This window comes from Zootoca vivipara, chromosome 2, assembly GCF_963506605.1.
Source record: "Zootoca vivipara chromosome 2, rZooViv1.1, whole genome shotgun sequence".
In the NCBI taxonomy this organism is placed as follows: Eukaryota; Metazoa; Chordata; class Lepidosauria; order Squamata; family Lacertidae; genus Zootoca; species Zootoca vivipara.
In genome coordinates, this window is record NC_083277.1 from 10,850,145 (window position 1) to 10,856,750 (window position 6,606).

Consider the following 6,606-nt stretch of genomic DNA (forward strand, 5'->3'; position numbering starts at 1 on the left):
TGATACATTGGGCCAAAGACTTTGGGTATAACATACAGCTAAAAGACTGGGAAAAAGAAGGAATTTAGAGCATGCAATGCCTTGAGGGAAAATGTGATGGAAATGATGTATAGATGGTATATTAAAATGTATAAAATAAGTAATAAATGTTGGAAATGTAAGGAAAAAGAAGGAACTTTTTATCATATGTGGTGGGAATGTAAAAAAGTAAAAAGCTTCTGAGAAATGATATATGTTGTTGTTGTTGTTGTTCCAACCATCTCATCCTCTGTCGTCCCCTTCTCCTAGTGCCCTCAATCTTTCCCAACATCAGGGTCTTTTCCAAGGATTCTTCTCTTCTCATGAGGTAGCCAAAGTATGATATATATGATATATAATGAGTTGAAAAAGATGTTGAAATATACATTAATAAAAAAAAAACCAGAAACATTTTTACTTGGTATTGTTGGTGAGGATATTAATAGACAAGATAAGAAATTGTTTTTAAACAGTATGTGACAACGGCAGCTAGAATATTATTGGCACAGAAATGGTAGCAAGAAGAATTACTGAAGAAAGAGGAATGGCAAACAAAATTAATGGACTATGCAGAATTGGATAAGATGACAGGAAGAATTCAGAACCGGCGGGATCAGAAGTTCTTAGAAGACTGAGTAAATATGTGATATCATCACAATTACACACACACAAAAAGGAATATATATAAATCCTGGGAGTGTTTGCATTTTGTGTTGGAGTTGGATGATTGCTGAGGATCACAGTAAAGAAAAAGAAAAAGAAAAACCCAATCTACCCAGTATTTTAATATATTCAAAGCTGGCACCCATCTATCTAGGTGGGTGTGAAGGAAGACAATGGAGGAGTGAGCCTGCTGTGGCTGTAGAGACCAATACAGGAAAGACATGTTTTGTGTCATCTAGTCCAACCCCTTGCATGGAATCTGTTATGTACTGAGCTGAATCCTAGAACAATAGGATTCAGAATCAGCAGTCTGATTGGTCCGCAGGAGCTACTCAATCCAACTGTAGGTGGAAGTGAATCCGCAACCTGATTGGCCTGCAGGAGCAGCCAATCAGGCGGCTGGCAGAAGTGAATCTGCAACCTGATTGGCCTGTAGGAGCAGCCAATCAGGCTGCAGGCAGAAGTCAATCCACAACCTGATTGGCCCACAGGTGTAGCCCTGAAGTAGCCAATCACGCAAGGCCCATTGTGTAAATAATGTATATAAGCAGATGGTTTTGGGAAAAGAGCCAGTCTTCTCTTCTTCTCCTTGATGACTATGAGCTGAATAAAGAGCATGAAATTCACTCTCGACTCCGAGTATATTTCACTGGCGACGAGGATGGGATCCTGCTGAGCTGACTGCCACCACACACTGCACCGCAGCACCGCCACCTGCCGCACCGCTGCATCGCACCGTGCATCTAGGCTTCAGCTCCAGGACCCAAGGAACCCAGAATGGCAACCAACAGCAGCTTCTCGCCATTCAACCCAGCATCAGGAGACTGGGAAGGGTACGCCGCCCGTTTCAACTTCCTCCTGCAAGCGAAAGAAGTCACCAATGGTGCCATGAAGAGGGTGACATTCTTCAGCGTCTGTGGAGAGGAGACGTTTGAAATCGCCCGGGCTCTCCTTGCACCTAGAGATGTCGCTACCATCTCCTACAAAACAATAATGGATCGGCTGAAGGAGCACTTCTCGCCACAGCCCTCAGTGGTAGCTTGCCGAAATGCCTTCTATGCAAAGCAGCAAGCCCCGGGGGAAACCATAACTGGGTTTGTGACCTCCCTCCGCCAAGTCGCCCGGTTATGCAACTTCTCAGAGTTGGAAAACATGCTTCGTGACCGCCTCGTTGGTGGCCTGAGGGACGAGCTGTTGCAACGACGCCTCTACGCCAAAAAGGACCTCACGTTCCAGGTTGCTCTGGAGCAGGGGTGTCAAACTCAAATTCATCTGGGGCCGCATCAGCAGTTTGGTCACCCTCAAAGGGCCGGTTGTGTCTGTAGGACTATGTGTCCACTCTTTATTATCATAAATTATTGTCACTGCATTCAATTATTACTGTTTTTTGTAATAAGGTAAGCTCATTCCCGCCCCCACGCAGATCACATTCCTGCGTCGTGGCGCGTGTGTGGGAGGGGATGTAAACTAGGGAAATTTGAACAAAAGGTGGGGGTCGACGGCTTGGGGGGGGCTCAACTAAACCTTCGGCAGGAAGGAGAAAGCCACTGCTGGGATTAAAAACCTGCAGATGGAAAGAGGGCTTCCCTCTCCTGCCCTGCGCACACCCAAACCCCGCTAGGCAGGATGCCACACGCTGCAACCCACCCCATGCTTTGGAGAGGGGCAGGAACATGCGGTGCAGCGCCAACTCCCTGCTTTGCTTTTGCATCCTCCCTCCTCAGCGCCAGAGTCCCTTCCCCTCGAGCTGAGGGAGGGCAGCGGATTTCCCGAGGAGGAAGGCGGTGGCAGCCCCAGCGGACGTGCATCTTCGCCTCAGAACTGCTCTTCCCCCCACCCGCGTTGTTGTCGTCTTCGCCGCCGCCTCTCCCTACCGGGACTGCAGGCAGAGGAGGCTTGAAACCCCCCCCCCCAAAAAAATTCCCCTCCCACCTACTCAAACCGTGAGGCGACTCCATCTGGAGCCCTACATCACGAGGGGCTGAAAGGAGGCGGCGGCAGAGCGGGAAGAGCAGGAACCCGTGCCGCCGCCGCCGCCTCCCTCCCGGCCGCCCCCCGGGGAGCAGCTCCGCCGGAACTGAGAAGCCAAAGGGCGGCTCGGGGGTGGGGGGCAGAGCAAAAGCCAGGCACCCTCCCGAGTGCCTATGAGGAGAAAACGGGGGAAGAGGGAAGAGAAACCCGGCTCCATCAAGAGAGCGACTGTTGCGCTTCGCCTACTTCCCCCTCAGGCTCACTCCGCGTCCCTTCCACCCGCTCGCTCGCCCACCTCCCGGATGCAGCCGAGGAGAGGAAGGGAAGCGGCGGGCGGTGGCTCCCCAGTGCCGCCTCACTCGCTCTCGGAGACAACAGCAAAGCCCGCTAAAAAAAAAATTCCAGCGCTGCTCCGTCCCGGCACCAACTTTGCCGGCGGCGCCTGTAGGGCTTTCCTACCTCCTCGGCGGGCTTCCTCCTCCTCCTCCTGCATCTCACTTCCCCGTCTGGCCACCTCAGCCTCATTCGAAATTGAAATTCCCTGGCCAAGGCCGTCAGCGCGGCTCCAGCGCCCCGGCCTCTGCCTGAAGCCCCGCCCCCGGTTTTGACCCTCGGCCAATCACAGGCTCCAGAACTACTGTCAGCGGCTACTGTCGGCGGCGGCTACGTGGGCCACATGACGAGGTCTGGCGGGCCGGATTAGGCCCCCGGGCCTTGTGTTTGACACCCATGCTCTGGAGGAAGCCCTGGCAACTGAAGCCGCCGAGAGGTCAACGCAAGAGGCACGACCGGCCCCACCATCCCAACTGAGGGTCCACCACGAAGACCTCACCGACGACCCAAAATCTGACAGGGAGGAAGTACACCGAGTAACAGCGGCGCACTCAAGCAGCACACACACCACAGCGGCCTCGACGAGAAGGAGGGAACTGTGCAAGCTGTGGGGAGAACCACGAGAGGAGGACCTGCCGTTTCCGCAACGCAGAGTGCAGGCAGTGCAGAAAATTGGGACACATAGCCCGGGTGTGTCGGGCTTGGCTCACCCGTCGACAAGTATCAGATGACCAACCCAGGAGCCCCAGGTCACACGGCACCATGCACCAAGGCAACTCAACGGAGATCACGGACTACCAGGTATTCCAATTGCCCCATCCCAACACAGAGAAAATTTATGTAGAGGTACAGATAGAGGGAGCCCCATGCCGCATGGAGCTGGACACGGGTTCAACTCTATCCATAATCTCGGCCCGAACATTAAGGGAACTGTGCCCTAATGGGGGTCCCAAACTAAGGCCGGCCCCATTCACCCTCCGGGACTTCCAGAAATGTAAGGTCCCCACAATGGGGGTGGGGACCTTCAAGGTGCAATATCAAGGGCGAAAGCAACAACTGGACTTGCTGGTAGTTAAGGGCCCCTACGTTAGCTTACTGGGACTGGCATGGTTTGGACCACTGGGGCTAGCCGTTACTGGGGTGAACCGCACTAGCTTACAAGTAGACGTGGACGCCATATGCAAAGAGTTTCCGGGGGGTTTCGACGGGGCATTGGGACGATATACAGGCCCCCCATTGCCCTACAGCTAGACCCCGTGGTACGACCCATCAGGCACAAGGCCCGTCGGGTCCCGTTCGCCCTGAAACCCCGCATATACGAGGAATTGGACCGGCTCGTGGAGCAAGGAGTGCTGGAGCCAGTGCCTAATGCACCCTGGGAAACCCTGATCATCACATCCGTCAAGCCCAACGGTTCGGTCCGCATCTGTGCAGACTACAAATGCACCATAAACAAGGCTCTCACGGCCCATGCATACCCAGTGCCAGTGGTCAGCCATGTCCTCGCCACCCTGGCTGGGTCAATTTTTTTTGGCAAACTGGACTTGGCCCAAGCCTATCAACAGTTACCTGTGGACGAAGCCACAGCAGAGGCTCAGATGATTGTGACACACAGAGGGGCATTCAGAGTAAAGCGGCTGCAATTTGGCGTTAGCGTGGCACCAGGCATATTCCAGAATCTAATGGACTCCCTCCTTAAAGGGATTCCTGGCGTCACCCCCTTCTTCGATGATGTGTTGATCGCCAGGCCCACACCAGAGGAATTTGAGGACCGCCTCCGCACCGTCCTGCACCGTTTCCAGACGGCGGGCCTCAAGGTGAAGCGGGAAAAGTGTTTACTAGGAGTGCCACAGGTGGACTTTCTGGGATTTAAGGTGGACGCAGAAGGGGTCCATCCAACCGGTGACAAGGTACGGGCCATTTGTGAGGCCCCAGCGCCCAAGAGCAAGCCCGAACTTCAGTCATTCTTGGGACTATTGAACTTTTACCATGCCTTCCTTCCCCATAAGGCAGCGGTAGCGGAGCCCCTACACAGACTCCTAGATAAAAGGGCCCCTTGGGTGTGGGGCCAGCGACAAAGGGCCGCATTCCAGTCTCGAACTCGGTCTTGGCACACTTCGACGAGAGGCTGCCAGTGGTGCTGGCATGCGACGCCTCTCCCTATGGCATCGGCGCTGTCCTGGGACACCAACTTCTCCCAGACGCTTGCTGCAGCCGAACGAAACTACTCACAGATAGACAAGGAGGGTCTGGCAATTGTGAAGGGCGTAAAAAAAATTCCATGATTTCTTGTATGGGCGGCCCTTTACCATAGTGACTGACCACAAGCCGTTGCTTGGCCTGTTTGCCCCCGAGAAGCAGACCCCCCAAGTGTTGTCTCCCCGCGTCCTCAGGTGGTCAATTTTCCTTGCCGGCTACCAGTATGCACTAATCCACCGCCCTGGGAAGGCGATGGGCCACGCAGACGCCCTCAGCAGGCTACCACTACCAGAAACAGGCCCCGACCCAGCGCCTGCGCAAGAGGTTATGACCCTGGAGCTGTTTCCCGACCGACCCATTCAGGCACAAGAAGTTGCGCACCATTCCAAAAAAGATAGGGTCATCTCCCGGGTCCTGGACTGGGTGTGGCGAGGATGGCCCAGCAGCAGCCCCGGGCCAGTTTTCGCTGGCTACACAACCCACAAACATGAACTGTCGGCCCACAAGGGGTGCCTGTTATGGGGAAGCAGGGTCGTTGTTCCCCAGCCCCTCCGCAAAAGGGTCCTCACAGCCCTACACGAGACACACCCAGGGGTAGTGAGGATGAAGGCCCTTGCCAGGAGTTATGTGTGTAGATAAATAGGGACCGCTCTGGCGGTAAGGTAAACGGCGTTTCCGTGCGCTGCTCTGGTTCGCCAGAAGCAGCTTTGTCATGCTGGCCACATGACCTGGAAGCTGCCTGCGGACAAACGCCGGCTCCCTCGGCCTATAGAGCGAGATGAGCGCTGCAACCCCAGAGTCGGACACGACTGGACCTGATGGTCAGGGGCCCCTTTACCTTTACCTTTACCTTTAAGTGTCACCATTACTACAGAGGGGACAAGTGCTGGAAGGACCAAGTCATCGTGTTGCCTCATTGCTGAGTAATTTACCATAAAATTGAAGGTCTTTCAAAACACACTGGCCTCCTCTTTTCCTCTTTCTTCCTGGTTCATGCAGAAATTAACAGAAACTGAGAAGCAGAAGATGGTGGAGAAGTTCAGTCAACTGCACCAATTTCTGGAAGAACAAGAAAAGTGTCTGCTGAATGAGATAGAAGAGATGGAGAAGGAGATCACAAGGAGAAGGGATGAGCACCTGGATAGACTCTCCAAGGAACTGTCCTCTCTTGAAAGGAGCATCCAGGAGATGGAGGAGAAGAGTCAGCAGCCAGTGAGTGAACTCCTGCAGGTAAGACAGTGGCAGGAACAGCACAAATTTTCTCTCAGGGTTTAACCACAGTTACCGTTTGCCTCTTTGTCCAGGCTGTGCCCAAGTGCTCTTCTCTTGTCCCCACAGAGCTTTCCCCACAAAGTTCACTCTTTAAAGCTTAGTGCATTTGATTCAACTTTAAACAGAAGATTTTTTTGCAGGTGTTGTGTA